Raw genomic sequence first — 25200 nt, 5'->3', positions numbered from 1 at the left:
CAATGCTATTAGAGATAATAGAGGGCTTCCCTGGTGGCTCAGAGGTTAAAGCGTCTGCCTCCAATGCAGGAGACCCGGGTTCGATCCCTGGGTCAGGAAGATCCCCTGGAGAAGGAAATGGCAATCCATTCCTGTATTCTTGCCTGGAGAAACCCATGGACAGAGAAGCCTAGTAGGTTACAGTCCATGGGGTTGCAAAGAGTCGGACATGACTGAGCGACTTCACCTCATTAGAGATAATACCAAGGCACATTTACATTCCTCTGTCTTATCTAGTAGACTAGCTTAAGTACACAGGTGGGAAGGAATTGCTGTTTATTATGCAGAGTTTTATTTTTTTTAATGTAGAGTTTTAGTTTCAAAATGTGTAAAACTGTGAGAGGATGGTCATTATAGCATATTAGAATTGGCAGTTGGTTTTAGTAGAAGACATAAAGAGTTTTCCAGACAATGAAAGACTAAAGGAGTGCAGCACAACTAGATGGGCTTTACAAGAAATGTGTTAAAGGAGCATCTTCAAGCTGAAACAAAATGGCTCTAATTGATAACAGGAAAACATGTAATAGAATAAATCTCACTGGTAAAAGTAAATATATAGTTAAATTCAAAACACTCTCATGTTGTAGTGTTTGCATGCTTGCTAAGTCATTTCAGTTGTGTCCAACTCTTTGTGACAACTATGGACCATAGCCCACCAGGCTCCTCTGTCCATGGGATTCTCTAGACAAGAATACTGGAGTGTGTTGCCATGCCTTCCTTCAGGGGATCTTCCTGATCCAAGGATCAAACCCATGTCTCTTATGTCTCCTGCACTGGAGAGTCGGTTCTTTCCTGGGAAGCCTTATGTTGTAGTGGTGGAAGGTAAATCACTTATAAATCTAGTATAAAGGTTAGAAGATAAAAGTAGTAAAAATAATTATAATTAAAATAATTTGTTAATGAAAAGATAAAAATGTGTAAATTATGACCCCCAAATATGAAACATAGTGGGGGAAGTTTAAAATGTAGAGCTTTAGTATTCATTTGACTTAAGTTGTTATCAACTTAAACAGTTATATATATAAGATATTTTATATAAACCTCATGGTAACTGCAAAGTAAAAACCTGGAATAGATACACAAAAGATAAAGAGAATGGAACCTAAGCATTTCACTATAGAAAATCATCAAATCGTGAAGAAAAAGAGCAAGAGAAGAAAGGAAGAAATGTATTACAAAATTACAAAAGAAAGAAATTACAACCAGAAAACAATTAACACAATGACAATAGTAAGTTTTACTAAGTCCAAACTTTTCAAAAATTATTTTGAATGAAATGGACTGAATTCTCCAAACAAAAGCCAGAGTGGCTGAATGGATTAAAAGAAACAAGACCCAACTATATACTGCCTCCAGGAGTCTCACTTCAGCTTTAAGATAGCACACAAACTCAAAGGGATGGGAAAAGATATTCCATACAAACAGAAGCCAGAAGAAAGCAGGAGTAGCTATACTTATATCAGACAAAATAGACTTAAAGCAGACTCTAATAAATTCTTGCCTTAAGAACCCCATGAACAGTATGAAAAGGCCAAATAATAGGATACTGAATGAGGAACTCCCCAGGTCAGTAGGTGCCCAATATGCTACTGGAGATCATCATTGACTCGATGGACGTGAGTCTGAGTGAACTCCGGGAGCTGGTGGTGGACAGGGAGGCCTGGCATGCTGCGATTCATGGGGTTGCAGGGAGATGGACACGACTGAGCGACTGAACTGAACTGAACTGAATAAAAGATAAAGATAGATATTACATAATGATAAAGTTACTAGCCCAACAAGACTATAAAACGTTTGTAAATATTTATGCACCCCAACATAGGAGCACCTAAATATATGAAGCAAATATAAACAGACATGAGGGAAAAATCAACAGCTGCCGAGTTGGCAACTGGATGGAGAAGGTAATGGCAACCCACTCCAGTACTCTTGCTGGGAAGGTCCCATGGATGGAGGAGCCTGGTAGGCTGCAGTCCACGGGATCGCTAGGAGTTGAACACAACTGAGCGACTTCACTTTCACTTTTCACTTTCATGCATTGGAGAAGGAAATGGCAACCCACTCCAGTGTTCTTGCCTGGAGAATCCCAGGAATGGGGGAGCCAGGTGGGATGCCGTCTATGGGGTCGCACAGAGTCGGACATGACTGAAGCGACTTAGCAGCATACAAGAATAGGAATGGACTCAGTTCTCTACTTTCAATATTGGATTCATGTAGAATATCAGTAAGAAAACATTGAACTTAAAAGACAAGTTAGACTAGATAGATTTAACAGACATTTATGAAACATTGCTTCCAAAAGTAGAAGACTGCATATTCTCCTCAAGTGCACATGGTACATTCTCCAGGTTAGAGCATATATTAGGCCACAAAACAAGTCCTAACAAATTTAAGAGGTTTGAAGTCATGTCAAGCAATTTTTCCAACCACAGTGGTATGAAACTAGAAATCAATTACAAGAAGTAAACTGGAAAATCCACAAAAATGAAAATTAAACAATGTGCTACTAAACAATGGGTTGAAACATTAAAGAATGTCTTGAGACAAATGAAAATGGGAATACAACATAACAAAACATATGGAATGGGAATTCCCTGGTGGTCAATTGCTTAGGAATCCACACTGACTATCAAGGGCCCAGGTTCAGTCCCTGGTTGGAGAACTAAGATTGTGCAAGCCTTGCAACATGGCAAAAAGAAAAAGAGAGGGATGGATCCAAAGCAGTTCTAAGACAGAAGTTCATAGTAATAAAAGACTACATTGAGAAATAAGAAAGATGTCAAATAAACCTAGCTTTGTACTTCAAGGAACTAGATAAGGAAGGACAAAATAATTTCAAAGTTAATAGAAGGAAAGAAATAACAAAGATCAGAGTTGCAATAAATGCAACAGAGATTAAAAAGATAATAGAAGAGCTCAGTGAATCTAAGAGGTGGTTTTCTGGAAAAAAAAAAACTGAATAGATAGATTTTTAACTAGGCTTACCAAGAAAAGAGAGAAGGCTCAAATAAAATCAGAAATGAAAAAGGAAACATAACAACTACAGAACAGTAAAGAATCATAAGAGGCCATTAAGGACAATTATATGCCAACAAATTGAACAATCTAGAAGAAATGGAGGAATTCCTTGAAACATACAACCTACCAAGACTGCATCATGATGAAATAAAAAATCTGAGCAGACTGATTACTAGTAAGGAGACTGAATTAGTAATCAAAAACCTCCCAGAAAACAAAAGCCTAGGAGCGGAAGACTTCACTGGTATCTAATTCTTAGACATTCTAGAATTAATGTCAATTCTTCTTAAACTTCTCCAAAAAGTAAAAAAAGAATATTTCCAAACCCATTTTATAAGGCCAGCACAACTCTGACTGCAAAACTAAGAAAGAATGTAATGAGAAAAGAAAATTACAGGCTAAAATTTTTAATAAATATAGATGCAAAAATTCTCAGTAAAATATTAGTGAATCTAATCTAACAACACATTAAAAGTATATATATCATAATCAAGTTTGGTTTATTCCTGGGATACAAAGGTGAGTCCACATATGAAAATCAGTCAAGTGATACAACACATTAACAAAATGAAAGATAAAAATCATATGACCATCTCAATAGATGCAAAAAAAAATTGTCAATATTCAACATCCGTTTTTAATTAAAAACCAAAAAAAAACTCTCAACAAAGTAGGAACAAATGGAACATGCTGCTCTGCTGTGCTTAGTTATTCAGTCTTGTCTGACTTGATGCAACCCCAAGGACTGTGGCTGGCCAAACTCCTCTGTCCGTAGGGATTCTCCAGGCAAGAATATTGGAGTGGGTTGTCATGCCCTCCTCCAGAGGATTTTCCCAACCCAGGGATCTAACCCAGGTCTCCCACACCACAGGCAGATTATGTGCCTGCTGAGCTACCAGGTCTTACTGTTCAGTCTCAGTCATATCTGACTCTTTATACTCCATGGACTGCAGCATGCTAGGCTTCCCTGTCCCTTTACCATTTCCTGGAACTTGCTCTAACTCAAGTCCATTGAGTTGGTGATGCCATCCAACCATCTCATCCTCTCTCGCCCCCTTCTCCTCCTGCCCTCGTCTTTCACAGCATCAGGGTCTTTTCTAATGAGTAGGTTCTTCACATCAGGTGGCCAAAGTATTGGAGCCTCAGATTCAGCATCAGTCCTTGCAATGAATATTCAGGGTTGATTTCCTTTAGGATTGACTTATTTGATCTTCTAACAGTTGAAGAGTCTCAAGAACCTTCTCCAGCACCACAATTCAAAAGCATTGATTCTTCAGCACTCAGCCTTCTTCATAGTCCAACTCTCACATCCATACATGACTGCTCAAAAAAACATAGCTTTGACTATACAGATATTTGTTGGCAAAGTAATGTCTGTGCTTTTTAATAGGCGGTCTAGGTTGGTCATAGCTTTTCTGCCTAGGAGTAAGTGTCTTTTAATTTCATGGCTGCAGTCACCATCTGCAGTGATTTTGGAGTCCAAGAAAATAAAGTCTGTCACTGTTTCCATTGTTTCCCCATCTATTGGCATGAAGTGATGTGGGCAGATGTCATGATCTTGGTTTTTTTGACTGTTGAGTTTTAAGACAACTTTTTCACTCTCCTCTTTCACTTTTATCAAGAAGCTCTTATGTTCCTCTTCACTTTTTGCCATAAGGGTGGTGTCATCTGCATATCTGAAATTATTGATATTTCTCCCGGCAGTATTGATTCCAGCTTGTGCTTCATCCAGCCTAGATTTCACATGATGTACTATGCATATAACTTAAATAAGCAGGGTGACAATATACAGCCTTGAAGTACTCCTTTCCCAATTTGGAATCAGTCCATTGCTCCATATCTGGTTCTAACTGTTCCTTCTCGACCTGCATACAGGTTTCTCAGGAGGAAGGTCAGGTGGTCTGATATTCCCATCTCTTGAAGAATTTTCTACCATTTGCTGTGATCCACATAGTCAAAGGCTTTAGTGTAGTCAGTGAAGCAGATGTAGATCTTTTTCGAGAACTCTCTTGTGTTTTTGATGATCCAAAGGTTGTTTGCAATTTGATCTCTGATTTTTCTGCCTTTTCTGAATCCAGCTTGAACATCTGGAAGTTCATGGTTCACTTACTATTGAAGCGTCACTTGGAGAATTTTGGGCATTACTTTGCTAACTTGTGAGATGGGTGCAATTGTGTGGTAGTTTAAACATTCTTTGGCATTGCCTTTCTTTGGGATTGAAATGAAAACTGACTTTTCCAGTCCTTTGTCCACTGGTGAGTTTTCCAAATTTGCTGATATATTGAGTGCAGCACTTTCACAGCATCATCTTTTAGGATTTGAAATAGCTCAACAGGAATTCCATCACCTCCACTAGCTTTGTTCATAGTGATGCTTCCTAAGGCCCACTTGACTTCGCACTCCAGGATGTCTGGCTCTAGGTGAGTGATCACACCATCGTGGTTATCTGGGTCATTAAGATCCTTTTTGTATAGTTCTTCTGTGTATTGTTGCCACCTCTTCTCAATATCTTCTGCTTCTGTTAGGTCCATACCATTACTATCCTTTATTGTACCCATCTTTGCATAAAATGTTCCCTTGGTAGCTCTAATTTTCTTGAAGAGATCTCTAGTCTTTCCCATTCTATTCTTTTTCTCTGTTTCTTTTCATTGATCACTGGGGAAGGTTTTCTTATCTCTCCTTGGTATTCTTTGGTACTCTGCATTCAGATGGCTATATCTTTCCTTTTCTCCTTGCCTTTCACTTCTTTTCTCAGCTATTTGTAATGCCTCCTCACTTTGCCTTTTTGCATTTCTTTTTCTTGGGAATGGTTTTGATCACTGCCTCCTGTTCAGTGTTACAAACCTCTGTCCCTAGTTCTTCAGGCACTCTATCAGATTTGATCCCTTGAGTCGATGTGTCACTTCTACTGTATGATCGTAAAGGATCTGATTTAGGTCATATATGAATCATCTAGTGGTTTTTTCTACTTTCTTCAATTTAAGTCTGAATTTTACTGTCCCAGGGATGCCCATAAAGGGAACATATCTCAACATAATTAAAGCCATATATGACAAATCTACTCAGTGATGAAAGGCTGAATGCATCTTCTCTAACATCAAGACTAAGACAAGGATCCTCACTCTCATTACTTTTTTTCAAAGTTGTACTGAAATTCCTAGCAAGAGAAGTTAGGCAAGAAAAACGAAAGTTTTCAAATCCGAGAAGAGTAAGTAAAACAGTCTTTATTTGCAGGTGATGTGATTGTACTACGTGTAGAAAAATGAAAGATTCCACCAAAGCTGTTAGAACTAATAAACAGATTCAGCAAAGTTGCAAGATATAAAAGTAATAAACAAAAAGTAATAGCATTTATATATATTAACAATGAACTGCCTAAAAGAAAAATTAAGAAGATGATTGCCTTTATCATTGCATCAGAAAAAATAAAATATCTTTTAATAAGTTTAAGCAAGGAAGTGAAAGATCTGTATATTTAAAACTGTAAGATACTGATGAAAGAAATTGAAAAGACACAGATAAATGAAAATATATTCTGTCCTCATGGACTGGGATGATTAATATAATTATAATGTCCATACAACCCAAAGCCATCTTCAGATTCAGTGCAATCCCTATCAAAATTCCAATCTCATTTTTCACAGAAATAGAACAAGCAGTTCTAGTGGTTGTATAAAAACCACAAAAGACTTCAAGTAGGCAATCTTGAGAAAGAACAAAGCAGAAAGTATCACACTCCCTGATTTGAAACAATTTTACAAAGTTATAGTAATCAAACAGTGTGGTATTGGCATAAAAAGAACACATAGATCAATACAGAACAGAAATGAGAGCCCAGAAATAAACCAATGCATATATAATTTAATTTTTGACAAAAAAGACAAGAACATGTGGGGAAAGGACAGTCTCTTCAGTAATTGGTATTTGGGGAAAAAAGTGCTGCATTCAATATGCCAGCAAATTTGGAAAAGTCAGCAGTGGCCCCAGGAATGGAAAAGATCAGATTTCATTCTAGTGCCAAAGAAGGGTAGTGCCAAAGAAGGGTAATGCCAAAGAATGTTCAAACTACTGTACAGTTGCACTCATTTCATATCCTAGCAAGGTAATACTCAAAATCCTTCAAGCTAGACTTCAACAGTACATGAACTGTAGACTTCCAGATGTACAAGCTAGATTTAGAAAAGACAGAGGAACCAGAGATGAAATTGCCAGTACCTGTTGGATCATAGGAAAAGCAAGAGAATTCCAGAAAAACATCTACTTCTGCTTCATTGACTACACTAAAGCCGTTGACTGTGTGGATCACAGCAAATGGTGGAAATTTTTTTCAAGAGATAGGAATACCAGACCACCTTACCTGCATCCTGAGAACCCCATTTGCAGATCAAGAAACAACAGTTAGAACCAGACATGGAAAAATGGATTGGATCCAAATTGGGAAAGGAGTACTTCAAGGCTGTATATTGTCACCCTGCTTATTTAACTTATGTGCAGAGTACATCATGTAAAATGCTGGGCTGGATGAAGCTCTAAGAACAATCAGTACTGTCAGGAGAAATATCAGTAACCTCAGATATGCAAATGACACCACCCTAATGGCAGAAAATGAAGAACTAAAGAGATCTTGAAGGTGAATGAGGACAGTGAAAAAGCTGGCTTAAAACTCAACATTCAAAGAACTAAGATCATGGTATCTGATACCATCACTTCATGGCAAATAGATGGGGAAAACAATGGAAACAGTGCCAGACTTTATATTGTTCGACTCCAAAATCACTGCATATGGTGACTGCCGTCATAAAATTAAAAGACTCTTGCTCCTTCAAGATAGCTGTGACAAACCTAGACAGTGTATTATAAAGCACAGACATTACTTTGCTGACAAAGGTCTGTCTAGTCAGAGCTATGGTTTTTCCAGTATCATGTACATATGTGAGAGTTGGACCATAAAGAAGGCTGAGCACCAAATAATTGATCATTTCAAATTGTGGTGCTGGAGAAAACTCTTGAGAGTCCCTTGGACAGCAAGGAAATCAACCCTGAATATTCACTGGAAGGACTGATGCTGAAGCTGAAGCTTCAGTACATTCTCCACCTGATGCAAAGAGCAGATTCATTGGAAAAACCCTGAAGCTGGGAAAGATTGATGGCAAGAGGAGAAGGGGATTACAGAGGATGAGAAGGTTGGATGGCACCATCAACGCAATGGACATGAGTTTGAGAAAACTCCAGGAGTTGGTGAAGAACAAGGAAGCCTGGCATGGTAGAGTCCATGGAGTCACAAAGAGTTGGACACAACTGACCAACTGGACACCACCAGATGGTCAACACTAAAATCAGATTGATTATATTCTTTGCAGCCAAAAATGTAGAAGCTCTATACAGTCAGCAAAATCTAGACCAGGAGCTGACTGTGGCTGAGATCAGGAACTTCTTATTGCCAAGTTCAATTTAAATTGAAGAAAGTGGGGAAAACCACTAGATCATTCACATATGACCTTAATCAAATCCCTTATGATTATACAGTAGAAGTGAGAAATAGATTTAAGGGACTATATCTGATAGAGTGCCTGATGAACTATGGATGGAGGTTCGTGATATTGTATAGGAGACAGGGATCAAGACCATCCCCATGGAAAAGAAATGCAAAAAAGCAAAATGGCTCTCTGAGGAGGCCTTACAAATAGCTGTGAAAAGAAGAAAAGCAAAAGGCAAAGGAGAAAAGGAAAGATATAAGCATCTGAATGCAGAGTTCCAAAGAATAGCAAGACGAGATAAGAAAGCCTTCTTCAGTGATCAATGCAAAGAAATAGAGGAAAACAACAGAATGGGAAAGACTAGAGATCTCTTCAAGAAAATCAGAGATACCAAGGGAACATTTCATGCAAAGATGGGCTCAATAAAGGACAGAAATGGTCTGGACCTAACAGAAGCAGAAGATATTAAGAAGAAGTGGCAAGAATACACAGAAGAACTGTACAAAAAAACTTCACGATGAAGATAATCATGATGGTGTGATCACTCACCAAGAGCCAGACATCCTAGGCTGTGAAGTCAAATGGGCCTTAGAAAGCATCACTACGCACAAAGCTAGTGAAGGAGATGGAATTCCAGTTGAGCTATTTCAAATCCTGAAAGATGATGATGTGAAAGTGCTACACTCAATATGCCAGCAAATTTGGAAAGCTCAGCAGTGGCCACAGGACAGGAAAAGGTCAATTTTCATTCCAATCCGAAAGAAAGGCAATGCCAAAGAATGCTCAAACTACCACACAATTGCACTCATCTCACACGCTAGTATAGTAATGCTCAAAATTCTCCAAGCCAGGCTTCAGCAATACGTGAACCATGAACTTCCAGATGTTCAAGCTGGTTTTAGAAAAGGCAGAGGAACCAGAGATCAAATTGCCAACATCCGCTGGATCATGGAAAAAGCAAGAGAGTTCCAGAAAAACATCTATTTCTGCTTTATTGACTATGCCAAAGCCTTTGACAGTGTGGATCACAATAAACTGTGGAAAATTCTGAAAGAGATGGGAATACCAGAGCACCTAACCTGCCTCTTGAGAAACCTATATGCAGGTCAGGAAGCAACAGTTAGAACTGGACATGGAACAACAGACTGGTTCCAAATAGGAAAAGCAGTACGTCAAGGCTGTATATTGTCACCCTGCTTACTTAACTTATATGCAAAGTATATCAGGAAAAACACTGGGCTGGATGAAGCACAAGCTGGAATCAAGATTGCTGGGAGAAATATCAATAACCTCAGATATGCAGATGACACCACCCTTATGGCAGAAAGTGAAGAGGAACTAAAAAGCCTCTTGATGAAAGTGAAAGAGGAGAGTGAAAAAGTTGGCTTAAAGCTCAACATTCAGAAGACTAAGATCATGGCATCTGGTCCCATCACTTCATGGGAAATAGATGGGGAAACAGTGGAAACAGTGTCAGGCTTTATTTTTCTGGGCTCCAAAATCACTGCAGATGGTGATTGCAGCCATGAAATTAAAAGACGCTTACTTCTTGGAAGGAAAGTTATGACCAACCTAGACAGCATATTAAAAAGCAGAGACATTACTTTGTCAACAAAGGTCTGTCTAGTTAAGGCTATGGTTTTTCCTGTGGTCATGTATGGATGTGAGAGTTGGACTGTGAAGAAAGCTGAGCGCCGAAGAATTGATTCTTTTGTACTGTGGTGTGCTGGTAAAGTATGAGGGCAGGAGGAGAAGGGGATGACAGAGGATGAGATGGCTGGATGGCATCACCAACTCAATGGACATGGGTTTGGGTGGACTCCGGGAGTTGCTGATGGACAGGGAGGCCTGGCGTGCTGCGGTTCATGGGGTCGCAAAGAGTCGGATATGACTGAGCGACTAATCTGAACTGAACTGACAGAGTTTAAACTGAGTTGTGTAACTAACTAAGACTAATTGATACTTTTGAACTGTGGTGTTGGTGAAGACTCTTGAGAGTCCCTTGGACTGCAAGGAGATCCAACCAGTCCATTCTGAAGGAGATCAGCCCTGGGATTTCTTTGGAAGGAATGATGCTAAAGCTGAAACTCCAATACTTCGGCCACCTCACGCGAAGAGTTGACTCATTGGAAAAGACTCTGATGCTGGGAGGGATTGGGGCCCGAAGAAAAAGGGGACGACAGAGGATAAGATGTCTGGATGGCATCACCAACTCAATGGACATGAGTTTGAGTGAACTCTGGGAGTTGGTGATGGACAGGGAGGCCTGGCGTGCTGCAAATTATGGGGCTGCAGACGTCAGACATGACTGAGCGACTGAGCTCAACTGAACTGAAGCAATGCAGAGGAAAGAATGTTTGTCCTTTTCTTCTCCTTGAGAATTCCAGACCCCCAATCTCCACTTTGAAAACCCCAGACCCCTTTTTCCTCCTTGGGAACCCTGAACTTCTTACCAGTCTGCCTAGGAATTGTCTCTCTCAGGTACATGAAAAGATGCTCAACATCAGTAATCAAGGAAATGACAAATCAAAACCACAAGGAGATTTCACCTCACACATATTAAAGTGGCTATTATTGAATATAAGAAATAACAGGTATTGCCAAGGATTTGGAGAAAGGATATCCAATGCACTGTTTTTGGGAATGTAAACTAGTGTATCTACTATGAAAAACTATATAGAGGTTTCTCAAAAAGTTAAAAATAAATTCCATACTATCCAGCAATTTTATTTCTGGGTATATGTCTGAAAAAAAATGAAATCACTATCTTGAAAATATATTTGTACTGCCCATGTTTGTGGCAGCCTTATTTACAACAGCCCAGACATGGAAACAATGAGAGTGTCCATCAGTGTGTGAATGTATGATAAAGAAAATGTGGTAGATACAATGGAATGTTTTCAGCCATAAAAAAGGAAATTCAACTATTTGTGACAACATGGATGGACCTTGAAAAAATCCAAACTTATAGATACAGAGAACAGATTGGTGTTTGCCAAAGGTGGGGAGAAAGGGGTGGGCAAAATGGGTTGAGTTATCAAAAGGCACAACCTTTTCACTTACAAGATAAAGTTCTGGAGATATAATGAATAGCATGACTATAGTTAACAATGCTGTATTTTATATTTGAAACTTGCTAAACGAGTAGATCTTAAAAGTTCTCATCACAAGAAAAAAATTAGTAACTATGTGAGGTAATAGATGTTAAGTAAACTTATTGCAGTGATCATTTTGCAACATATATGTATATCAAATTGTGTTATACACCTAATACAGTGGTGTATGGCAATTATATCTCAATAAAACTAGAAAAAAAGTAAAAGTTGATAAGATGAACTAAGAAAAAACCATTTTTTTCTTTAATTATGCCTGAGGAAAAGGAGATTCATTTAAAAGAAGATTTAGAAATAAAAGAGATGTATTGTAGAAATGTTGAAAGAGTCTGCTAGTAACTTTCATGGGCAGTAGAAATAGAAGTTATATAATATTACCCAATATGTCCTTTTTTTTTTTTTTTTTTTTTTTTTGCATATACAAGTGAATCACTGGCTCCAGTCCTGGTAGGACCACTTTTTAAAAGAGAAATTTCCTAAAGGAAGTAGTGAAAGTAGAGAGAATATAACAGAAACATGCAAGAAATGAAACTAGCTGTGAATGACAAAAGGCATGAGGAAAAAGAGGGTGATGTTTTTTGTGGTATACATGTTCCCTGGTGGCTCAGAGGATAAAGTGTCTGCCTGCAATGCAGGAGACCCGGGTTTGATCCCTGGGTTGGGAAGATCCCCTGGAGAAGGAAATGGCAACCCACTCCAGTATTCTTGCCTGTAGAATCCCATGGACAGAGGAGCCTGGCAGGCTACAGTCCACGGGGTTGCAAAGAGTCAGACACGACTGAGCGACTTCACTTTCACTTTCACTTTCAATGTTGTAATGAGAAGACTTTGGAAGCCTTTTATTTTTTATTTTTATTTTTTTTAATTTTTTTTAGTTTTTTATTTTTTAAATTTTAAAATCTTTAATTCTTACATGCATTCCCAAACATGAACCCCCTCCCATCTCCCTCCCCATAACATCTTTCTGGGTCATCCCCATGCACCAGCCCCAAGGATGCTGCATCCTGCGTCAGACATAGACTGGCGATTCAATTCACATGATAGTATACATGTTAGAATGTCATTCTCCCAAATCATCCCAGCCCCAGGTGACATGGTCAGCCTGGAGAGTAGGGAAGCTGATTTGTAAAAGAAGGATGACAGCTGCAGGATGAGTGGCCCAGGTCAGAGGGAGTGGACCAATGGCTACAAGTTCAGGACATTCAAAAAGTATATATTCATATCTCATGGGGCACCTATAAGCATGCACAACAAAAAGCAAGCTGTATATTTTATAAGAAGCAAGAGTTGCCTAAGGCTCAGGCTAAAAGTGTGTACATGCATGCTAAGTTGCTTCAGTCGTGTCCAACTCTATGTGACCCTATGGACTGTAGCCTGTCAGGTACCTCTGCCAATGGGATTCTCCAGGCAAGAATCCTGGAGTGGGTTGCCATGTCCACCTCCAGGAGATCTTCCCAACCCAGGGATAGAACCTGCGTCTCTTATGTCTCCTGTGTTACAGGCGAATTCTTTGCCACTTGCACCACCTGGGAAGCCCAAAAGAATCCTAAAAGCCTGTTCATCTCATAATACAAATTAAATACAATTCACTTCCAATAAGAAATGGAAAATAGTACAGTAGCTCTACTAACATTGAAGAAAATCAATAATAAATTCTTACATAATAATATAACAGAACTGAACAATGAGTGAAATGTATTTTAAGCTATATAAGAAGAGCTATAAAGTAGTCAAGGTACTTCTAAGTTATAAGAATCATGATAATCATTATCAGCAATAATGTGTAGTAATGGATAACATAAAACGATTTCCTAATTGATCAGTAGAAATCCCTTCAGAGCTCATGCTTGCACACACCTGATATATACATTTAGCAAGAAGTGGGCCATACATGTTTTAATGAGATCTACCTTTTCTTCTAGGGCTTCCCTGATAGCTCAGCTGGTAAAGAATCTGCCTGCAATGTGGGAGACCTGGGTTTGATCCCTGGGTGGGGAAGATCCCCTGGAGAAGGGAAAGGCTACCCACTCGAGTATTCTGGCCTAGAGAATTCCGTGGACTCTAGTCCATGGGGTCACAAAGAGCTGGACGTGACTGAGCAACTTTCATTTCACTTCAACCTTTTCTTCTGCTATTTTTTGGTTAATTTTTCAAAATAGGATTTATGTGTTTGCAGACGTTAAAAGTCAAGAGTCTTTCCTACATGCTAATGTTTATTCCTTTGGACTGGAATCATAAAAATAATCATGAGGCAAAGAAGGTTGCCTGATACTAATATAAGAGATGTGTCATTTGTAAACATTCACAAAGGAGAGGTTGGGTTAGTGCCCCTCTGAAACTTTGGATAGCCTTGATCTCTTAGCTCACAAGAAAAATTTATGGCTGCTGCTGCCGCTAGGTCGCTTCAGTCGTGTCCAACTCTGTGCAACCCCATAGACGGCAGCCCACCAGGCTCCCCTGTCCCTGGGATTCTCCAGGCAAGAACACTGGAGTGTGTTGCCATTTCCTTCTCCAATGTATGAAAGTGAAAAGTGAAAGTGAAGTCACTCAGTTGTGTCCGACTCTTAGCTATCTCATGGACTACAGCTCACCAGGCTCCTCCATCCATGGGATTTTCCAGGCAAGAGTACTGGAGTAGGGTGCCATTGCCTTCTCCAAAATTTATGGCTATCTCTTTATAAAATGAATCTGCTTATAGAATAAAAATAACAGCCAAGTATATATCTTCAGGATTTTTCTTTCATTGAACATCAGCCTATAATTTATATCGAAATTTTGTCAGTTTAAATTGTTAATCAGTAATCCTAAAGTATTCTTGGGATTATTTTTTTACAAAGACTATTAAAAAGAATAAATCAACTCAAATTTTGCTGCTGAAGAAAATCAATTGGAGTGAACTCACTCCCAAGAGCCATTTTAAATACCGTTTCACAGTAAGTGATTAGGAAGGTTAGCAGATAGATAAGGTTAATACATTGAGTGACAACCTGAAAAGTTACTATTATTTTCAACAGCTCTGAAAAAAGTATTTTCAGTGCCTAAGGAAATACCTCTATAAAATTGATAATGTAATTGAAAGTTGCTCAGTCGTGTCTGACTCTTTGCAACCCCATGGACTATACAGTCCATGAAATTCTCCAGGCTAGAATACTGAAGTGGGTAGCCTTTCCCTTCTCTAGGGGATCTTCCCAACCCAGGAATTGAACCCCACATCACAGGCAGATTCTTAACCAGATGAGCCACAAGGGAAGCAATGTAATTGAATATACTCCCAAATAGATTTATAAATGAGTTTCTAAAATAAATCCTATTTACTAGGTTTTTTCTCCATGAGGATTTCATTACATGAAATTTCTATTCGTTGATGGGCTAACATATATTCAGCTGTTTATTGATTGCACTATAGGCACTATTTGTCCTATAGGTATAGTACTTGGTACTGAAGATGAAGATAGACAAGTCCTTTGTTTGTGGGGCTTATTTTCTAGAGGAAAAAAACAATAATGAACAAATTTGTGATAATATTCCAGATAGTGACAATTGCTGTGAGGATAAAGGAATGGACTGTTTGGTGGCATAAGTGGAAACTGAGACTATTTTAGGTAATGTTTAGGGAAGCCCTCTTGAGAGTGTAGAGACCTCGGAGTAATGAGAAAGAGATCCTGAAGTGAAAGTGTGCAAGCAAACCACGACAGGTAGAAAGAACGGCAGGATCAAAGGTCCCGAGGCAGGCAAGGAACTAGATTATGTTAGGGCCTCATAGAGCAATAGAGAAGTTTTGGATTTTATCCTAACCATTGTGCATGCTATATGCTAAGTCGCTTCAGTCGTGTCCAGCTCTTTGTGACCACATGGACTGTAGGCCACCAGGCTCCTCTGTCCATGGGATTCTCCAGAGAAGAATATTGGACTGGGTTTCCATGCACTCCTCCAGGGGATCTTCCCAACCCAGGGATCAAACCTGCCTCTCTTACACCTCCTACCTTGGTGGACAGGTTCTTTATCACTGGCACCACCTGGGAAGCACCAGTGTGTTATGGGTTATGAGAATTCAGTAAGTAATTTGAAGCAAGAGGGTGATGTAATCATATTTTTAATATAATTGTAGCTTCTATGTGAGAATAGATGGTATGAAGTAATGAGAAAGCTCAGAGGCCAGTAGTGTCATCCACATGTACTTATTAGAATGTTGCTAGAAATAGTCTGACAGGCCACTTGAAAATATATATTGGAGAACAGAAGCTTAGAAATGAATGCCGAGGGAACGAATAAAATGGCCGTGTTCCCAGAATCACGTTTTGCTGATGTCCACACAGTTGACTTTTGAGTCATTTGTTTCTCCAAAGTTAGATTTTCCTAAAAATCTTCCTAAGAACTAAGCAGCTAAGTGAGATTTCAGAAGTAAGAGAACCTACCACTAAACAAGTTAACAACAGAAATCTGCATTTCATGATCTGGATTCTAGGTACCTCTGGCTTGTTGAAAAAGCAATTCAGTAGACCGAGATTGTTACTTTCTACAGACAGTGGTTCACAGAGCTCTGCAGTAGGCCCTGGGTGACCTGACCTGGCCAGCCTTTCCTGTCTCCCTGCCTTTCATTCATTCCACCCCAACCACATCGTCCTTCCTTCTCTGCTCCTTCTCTACTCCAAGCCAAGATCTTTCCTCTCCCAGCACATTTGTATTGCCTATGCCTCTTCCTAGGAAGTTCTTTCATTGGTCTCAGTGCCAAGCCTTCAGGTTTTCCAGGGAACTGGAAAAAGTCCAAGGACTTGAAAAATGAATATTGTTTCAAAAATATGATTTTTTTAAAATGGTAAAAATAAAATTAATAAATTTAAATTAAGTATATGTAAAACACAACACATGCCAATTCTGTTAACTGCTAAATTTAAATATTAGTAAAATTTTATGCTGTTGGTAATAATTTTTTGGTCAGATTCCTGAGTATGTTGAGAAGTCACAGCCAAATGTATATTCTATACATTCGGTTCAGTTCAGTTCAGTCGCTCAGTGGTGTCTGACTCTTTGTGACCCCATGAATCGCAGCACGCCAGGCCTCCCTGTCCATCACCAACTCCCGGACTTCACCCAAACTCATGTCCTTTGAGTCGGTGATGCCATCCAGCCATCTCATCCTCTGTCGTCCCCTTCTCCTCCTGCCCCCAATCCCTCCCAGCATCGGAGTCTTTTCCAATGAATCAACTCTTTACATGAGGTAGCCAAAGTACTGGAGCTTCAGCTTTAGCATCATTCCTTCCAAAGAACACCCAGGACTGATCTCCTTTACAATGGACTGGTTGGATCTTCTTGCAGTCCAAGGGACTCTCAAGAGTCTTCTCTAACACCACAGTTCAAAAGCATCAATTCTTCGGTGCTCAGCTTTCTTTCCAGTCCAACTCTCACATCCATCCATGACCACAGGAAAAACCATAGCCTTAACTAGACGGACCTTTGTTGGCAAAGTAATGTCTCTGCTTTTGAATATGCTATCTAGGTTGGTCATAACTTTCCTTCCAAGGAATAAGCATCTTTTAATTTCATTCTGTGCATTACAAGTAGCCAAATAAAATTCAAAGGCAAAATTATAAAATCTACTTGACGATTTCTACACCATATATATATATATATATATATATATATATATATATATATATATATATAATGTGGAACATGGGTGCGGAGAAGGCAATGGCAACCCACTCCAATACTCTTGCCTGGAAAATCCCATGGATGGAGGAGCCTGGTAGGCTGCAGTCCATGGGGTCGCGAAGAGTCAGATATGACTGAGCGACTTCACTTTCGCTTTTCACTTTCATGCATTGAGGAAGGAAATGGCAGCCCACTCCAGTGTTCTTGCCTGGAGAATCCCAGGGACAGGGGAGCCTGGTGGGCTGCCGTCTATGGGGTCGCACAGGTTGGATACGACTGAAGCGACTTAGCAGCAGCATGGGTGCATTTTAATATGCTTGCCATGATGTGTGATGGAGTTTCTAAAATTAGAAGTGTCAAAGTCCTATAAAAGTCTTAAAATGGCCCTGCTTCAATACTCACTAAATTAGTACACACTAGGTGACTGCATATGGTTGGAAGGATAAAGAAAAAATTTTGGAGAGTCCTCATGTATCTTTCTTTCTTGCCTCACCTCTTCCCTCCAAGCTAAACATTTTCATTCAGAGCTCTCAGGCCTAACTATATGGGGCCAGTGTGTTCCTTCCTGAAAGGACATGAGATGCAAGAGGAAATAGGAAGGAGATGACAGAGAGAACAGGAGTGTGTTGAAAAGGCCAAGCCCTAATTCTAAGTAGTGTAAATATGGACTGGCAAGTTCACTTCAACCAAAATTCGTTCTGGGGTTATTATGGATGCAATGTAAGAATAACAGGAGTAAGAGTGTCCAAGACAGCCAAAGATCTGAGATGAGTTAAAGTTATTAACAGAGGCTGGAAACAGCAAAAGCTTCTCTGATTCCTCTCCTCCCATCAGAAGAGGTGTGAAGTCTTACTGTTAGAAAGAGCTCCTGACAACTTCATGCTAAGTCACTTCACTGTGTCTAACTCTTTGCAGCCCTATGAACTGTTGCCCGCCAGGCTTCTCTGTCCGTGGGATTCTCCAGGCAAGAATATGGTAATGGGTTGCCATTTCCTTCTCCAGGGGTCTTCCTGATCCAGAGAGCAAACCCACAACTCTTACATCTCCTGCATTGGCAGGTGGGTTCTTTACCACTAGCGCCATCTGGGAAGCCCCCCTGGCAACTTTGCTACTCTCAGACCCACAGGTTCCTGGCAGGACACTGCAGGCACTACGAGAGTTCAGAGGAGCTATTTTCCCCTGAGTCCTTGGTCTCCCAGCTCTCTGACAGTCTGTCACCTTTCTGGCCATCAGTCTCTTTCTCTCCTCCTCTCTTTTGGGGGCCAAAGCCCAGGCAGTGCTTTGTGCTGACTTCCTCTCTGTCTTGTACCTGGCAGACATTTCCCTTTTCCTGCCACAGTTTACTCCAGCTGCTGAACATTTCCTAAAACTGCAGTGAGGTAGACAAAATGAAGATTGAACTGAGAAATGACAGAAATCTTTGAAAGCATAAAAATTTTTGTAAACTTTTAAAATGTCTTATGGCAGAAAGTGAAGAGGAACGAAAAAGCCTCTTGATGAAAGTGAAAGAGGAGAGTGAAAAAGTTGGCTTAAAGCTCAACATTCAAAAAAATGAAGATCATGGCATCCAGTCCCTTCACTTCATGGGAAATAGATGGGAAACAGTGGAAACTGGGTCAGACTTTATTTTAGGGGGCTCCAAAATCACTGCAGATGGTGACTGCAGCCATGAAATTAAAAGACACTTACTCCTTGGAAGAAAAGTTATGACCAACCTAGATAGCATATTCAAAAGCAGAGACATTACTTTGCCGACTAAGGTCCATCTAGTCAAGGCTATGGTTTTTCCTGTGGTCATGTATGGATGTGAGAGTTGGACCATGAAGAAGGCTGAGCGCCGAAGAATTGATGCTTTTGAACTGTGGTGTTGGAGAAGACTCTTGAGAGTCCCTTGGACTGCAAGGAGATCCAGCCAGTCCATTCTGAAGGAGACCAGCCCTGGGATTTCTTTGGAAGGACTGATGCTAAAGCTGAAGCTCCAGTACTTTGGCCACCTCATGCGAAGAGTTGACCCATTGGAAAAGACTGATGCTGGGACAGATTAGGGGCAGGAGGAGAAGGGGACGACAGAGGATGAGATGGCTGAATAGCATCAGTGACTCGATGGACGTGAATCTGAGTGAATTCCAGGAGTTGGTGATGGGCAGGAAGGCCTGGCATGCTGTGATTCATGGGGTTGCAAAGAGTGAGACACGACTGAGCGACTGAACTGAAGTGAACTGATAAACATTTTTAAATTAATTTATTTATTTTAATTGGAGGCTAATTATTTATAGTACTCTAGTGGTTTTTGCCATACATTGACATGAATCAGCCATGGATGTACATGTGTCCCCCATCCTGAACCCCCCTCTCACCTCCCTCCCCATCCCATCCCTCAGGGTTGTCCCAGTGCACCAGCTTTGTGTTCCCTGTTTCATGCATCAAATTTCTATCCATTTCACATATGGTAATATGTATGTTTCAATGCTATTCTCTCAAATCATCCCACCCTTGCCTTCTCCCACAGAGTCCAAAAGTCTGTTCTTTATATCTGTGTTTCTTTTGCTGTCTCACTTATAGGGTCATCATTACCATCTTTCCAAATTCCATATATATGCATTAATATACTGTATTGGTGTTTTTCTTTCTGACCTACTTCACTCTGTATAAACTTTTTTTAATTGGAGTATAATGGCTTTACAATGTTGTGTTAGTTTCTGCTGTACAACACCATGAATCAGCTCTATGTATACATGTATCCCCTCTCTCTGGAGCCTTCTACCACCCCCATTCCATAAAATCACAGAGCTGTGATGACTTAGAGGGATGGAAAGGGGGTGGTAGAAGTAAGCCACATATTCCTCCATTGTGTCCACAAGTTTGTTCTCTACGTCTGTGTCTCTGGTCTTGCCCTGCAGATAGGTTTATCAGTACCATTTGTCTAGATGCCATATATGTGTGTTAATACACAATATTTGTTTTTCTGTTTCTGACTTCACGCTGTATGACAGACTCTAAGTTCATCCACATCACTACAAATGACCAAATTTTAGTTTTTTGTGTGGCTGTGTAGTATTTCGTTGTATATTAATGTATGTACCACATCTTTATCCATTCATCTGTCGATGGACATTTAGGTTGCTTCCATGTCCTGGCTATTGTAAATAATGCTACAAGGAACATTGGGTGCATGTATCTTTCTGAATTATGGTTTTCTCAGGGTATATGACCAGTAGTGGGATTGCTATATCATATGGTAGTTCTATTTTTAGTTTTTTAAGGAACCTCCATACTGTTCTCCATAATGGTTATATCAATTTATATTTCTACAAACAATACAAGAGAGTTCCCTTTTTCCACACCCTCTCCAGCATAAAATTTCTGCAAACTTTAGAACTATTTTTTTTAAGTGATTGGAATTTGCTGCTGGCTTGTAGACTTGGGGAGAATTGGGCTAGTTACACAGGAGATAAAGGTGAGTGACTGAGCTGCAAATGGACCTCTGTGCTCCTAAGAAAGACATAGAGTCACTCTCTGTGGCTCCCAACAGTCACTTGTCTACCTGCCATCTCATAGTAGCACCTGTGCAGGTGTGTGCAACCTGATTAGAAAGAGAATATAGTGTTTATTGTGGTCACAACCACTGTGTATAGACATCCTGAATGTCTAACCTAGGTGACTTATTTTCCCCAGTTCTGTTTCCCACATATAAAACTATCTCATCCTTGAGAGAAAACTGCTATTAAGCACCCAATTTTTTGTTGAGATTTGTTTGCCTAGAGGCTGCTTTCTGTAGAAGCTGAATAAACAGCAGCCAAGCAGCTTGATTTAAGCATTTTATAGCTTAAAGCAAAATGCTGGTCCTGACTTGAAGAACCATGTGCAAATTTCCAAACTGAGAAAATAGAAATGAGATTGAAGAAGCTAAAGAATATAAACTATGTACTTTAAATAGGGATTGTAATGATAAGCAAAATAAAGCAGGAGCTAGGAACAAAGGTATAAAAGGAGACTGAAATACATGCTGTAAAGCACACGTATTCCAAAATATTTTCTATTGCCAATTCAAACTAACAAGATAACTAAGGATTTCACTTAGAAATCCATAAGGACTTTTAAAATAAAGTATTGAATAAACACATTAAAAATGCATTATATGTAGAAATTTTAAATTTGTTTGAAGCTGTAGATGGATTGAAGTAAGTAAAAAAGACTGTCATAAAATACATTTGTATCTAGAAATTTCTTACATAGAGAATTACTCCAGTTGAGAAACCAGTAAAGAGAATGTAGTCAGAAAAACAAAGGGAAAATTAATACAACAGCCTATCATATGAATACAACATGTTAAGTCCTCATGTTTTACATCTTCTTTCTCTAAACTCCTCGTTGAAGTGATCGAGGCAACATAACAGAGAAAATGCTGTACCATTTTTGGACTTTGAAAGTTGAATGAGCTTCTTGAAGAAGTAGGACGTGGGAGGAAAATGTGGGTGAGAGTGGAGTGAAGGAACATTAGATGACTCCTTGCTCCTGGCCCCGATTCTTTGAGGCTGAGGTTGGGGCTCGATATCAGAAACACAGGTGATGCCATAGAGGGTGGCTGTCAACAGAAGTATGGAAAGTCAGGTGTCTCCACACATTGAATAACACAGAATGCAAAACCTGTTAGAATCACAAGTGGAAAATTACAACCATAATTCAGCGTGTGATTTCAGTATTTTGTCTGAGTCCTTGATGGATGAAGCAAACAAAAAATAAGTGAAGACCTAGACAAAAATGTACTGGAGAAAATTAACAAGGATATTTAATAAAGAGAAAATTATACCCTACTAATAAAAAATACATGTCTCTTTCATATGTCCACTGGACATTTGCAAAGAAATGTTTGAACTAGGCTCTGAGAGAGTCTTAATAGATATCAATAAAGTATGACCCCCAAAGCAAGGATCATTAAGGTCACATATTCCAGTGCTTAAAATTTTTTAACTATTTTTTTCCCTGAAAACAATACACAGCAAAAACTGGGAAGAGGGAGTTATTTGCAACATTTATACCAGACTACATATCCCAAATATGTGAAAAATTTGTACAAATAAGTAAGAAGAAGATAAATTCCAATTTTAATGATGGGCAAATTACATGAAGGTCTACTTCATGTAGTTTTTTTGTAGCCCAAAAAACTACAAATAGGTAATGAATAGTTAACATAAATATCATGTTAACTTTTCTAATAAAGAAATTTAGATTAAGAGATTTTACATAGAGTAGCTAAAATGAAAACTATTGTCAATGCTCAGTATTGATATGTATTAAGGATTTGCAGTGCCATCATTGTTAATATTTTTGGTAAATATAACTTGGTACAAAATTTTTGAAGGGCAGTTTAGCAATAAGTACTAACCTTTAAATTTTGCTTTGACCAAGCAATTCTGCTTCTAGGAATTTATCCTAAGAAAAAAATTAAACAACTATACAAAGATACAGAAGGATGCATATGGTAGAAGTACTGTTTGTAACAGTGAAAAATGGAAACAACCTCCAAAGATTCCCATAATTGTAGACTGGCTTTATTCATTAAAAATGACAGTGTCTCAGTATATTTTTTCAATATGGAAAGGTGGCAATGAAATAGTTTTAGAAAGAAAAAAAAACAGGACTATTATGATTCTATACTTTTTAAAAGAAAGAAAAGTGTCTGCATATATGCGGGTATATTCCTTATGTGTAAACATAAGGAAACCTGGAAGTATTTACACTAAAATATTAGCAGTGGTCATCTCTAGGTAGAATTGTGAATTTTCAGCTTTTTTAAAAATGCTTCTATATTGTCAGGTTTTTGTCCAATAAGTGTAAAGTTTATATAATCCACTAAAATGTTATGGTTATTTCTATTTTGAGACGTAAAATTATAGAAAGTACAAACTAGTTTGTGTCACCTTTAATTCCACAGTATCAGCAAGTATTTCTGTCAGCTCTAGTAAACATTTCTTTGATGATTACAAGAGCAAAACCCTCAAAAAAGGATGATAGAAAGGTTTAAATTCATTCACATGTCCTTCTGCAGATCAATATAACTTCTGAATAGTATCAGACCAAAAAGGTTTTGTATTGGTCTTCTGTTTCTCTGAAAATGAGTTCTGCAGAGCTGTTCTTTACCATGGGTTTCTTGAAAATAACAGAATACTACTTAGATTTCTAAGAAATGTAAATACTGGTGCATTGTCTTCTCTTGTGGCCCACTGGTAGTGACACTTCTGCCACATAGTTTACTTACCAAACTATTCTGAAAGAGATGAATCAGTTGTCAAAAATGGCTCAGTCCCTAGGTGATTTGAATATTTTACATGAATTTCCTTTTAAAGAACTGTGTGACTAGAGTATTCCTCTATTTACTTCAGTTAGATGTATCTGCCTTTGATATAAAAGAGCATTTTCTTCTGGAGATGGGAACTAGGCTCTGGGGAAATGCAGAAAGGGCAGTTTCTTTAAGAGAGAATAACCTCAAAACCTTGTCTGTGTTCATTACAACATTTAAGTAACTATGGTTTTGGAAAACTTGCCTTTTCTCCCATCAAGAGCCCTCACTCATGTGCTCATTTTATTTAATATTCTTTGCATGCTTTTGATAGGCGTGACATAGTGAAAAGGACATCAAAGTAGAAATCAGCTGGCCTGGTTTCCAGCTTTTTAGTAACTGTGTGACCCTGATGGTCAGCAGCTAAGACTCTCAGTTTTCCTTCTCTATAACAGTGCTCAGGATCCCTGATGTATCTCATATGATATTGACTTAGAAGTCAAATGAAATAATTGAGCTGTTGGAAAACCACGATGTCCTGTACCAACACCAGGTGCTTCTTGAGGTGTGCAAGGCTCTGAATGCTATGGGGGATGCAGAGATGAGCAAGGGGTGACCTCTCCTTGTGGAGAGGCTTCCAGCCTGGTCAGGAAGATAAGTCCTCAGCAACCCCTGAGACTAAGCTAGGAGGGGAAGGCAAAGGACTTATACTCTGGAATATGAAGACTTAGATATGACTAAAGAGACTTGAGTTGCATTATGGTGTCATCTACTTAACAGTGTCATAACAGAGAGCCTACTAAGCCTTCTTGGGGGTGGAAATGAAAAGGCACAGGGAGGTAAGCTTGCCCTAATGGAAAGAGTTATGCCCATTCTCTCATTAAAATCTATAAGTATTAAAAGATTCAGGACTGTTTTATTGTTCCTTTATTCTTTATTTTTGAGGCAGTCTTACAAATCAACATGAATAGAGCTAAGCCTCCAATTCTTAGTGCATTCTGTCTCCAGAATGTCTCCCCAAAATGCTGATGTGGGCTTTTTTTTTTTTCTGTTTCTATGATTGCAACAGCGAAGTTCAGCTTCATTTTTGCCTTTATAAACATATCTCCACTTAGACAAGCAGCAAAGAGGAGCAGTTTTGTAAATTAAAGGATTGCAGCCTGTGAAATTCTCTCCCATAAAATTCCAGTAGTGTATGAACATCCGAATATTAAGGAGGAAAAAGTCAGACTTAATACCACTGACTTTCAGCCAGTCTTGAATAAATCATAAACAATCGAGTGAATTTATTTTATGAGTGGTCAAGATTCTGAGGTGCAGACGTCTGTGATCTTCTTCGGTTATTTTGCTTCAGTTTCAGATGGCCAGAGAGATATTATACAGGTCTTCCCAGGCAGCTTAGCAGTGGAGAGTCTGCCTGCCAATGCAGGAGATGCAGGTTTGATCTCTGGGTCAGGAAGATCCCAAAGAAGGAAGTAGCAACTCACTCCAGTATTCTTGTCTGGGAAATCCCATGGGCAAAGGAGCCCGGCAGGCGCTATAGTCCATAGGGTCACAAAGAGTCAGACATGACTTAGTGACTGAACCACCACCACCACCAGTGGTATCATGCAGTACTATG

General features: G+C 39.2%; 1 protein-coding gene and 1 non-coding gene across 3 annotated transcripts in view; both read left to right on the top strand.

Moving 5' to 3' along the window:
- The window catches only part of RELN (reelin), a 536122-nt gene that overhangs the window by 367687 nt on the left and 143235 nt on the right, over positions 1 to 25200 (top strand).
- Positions 28 to 100, top strand: TRNAW-CCA (transfer RNA tryptophan (anticodon CCA)). Its single transcript has one exon. It is a non-coding gene; the product is annotated as a tRNA-Trp (tRNA).

This window comes from Ovis aries, chromosome 4, assembly GCF_016772045.2.
Source record: "Ovis aries strain OAR_USU_Benz2616 breed Rambouillet chromosome 4, ARS-UI_Ramb_v3.0, whole genome shotgun sequence".
NCBI classification, from domain to species: Eukaryota; Metazoa; Chordata; class Mammalia; order Artiodactyla; family Bovidae; genus Ovis; species Ovis aries.
The sequence above is the reverse complement of the archived record's forward strand: the minus strand, read 5'-3'. Positions and strand labels throughout refer to the sequence as shown.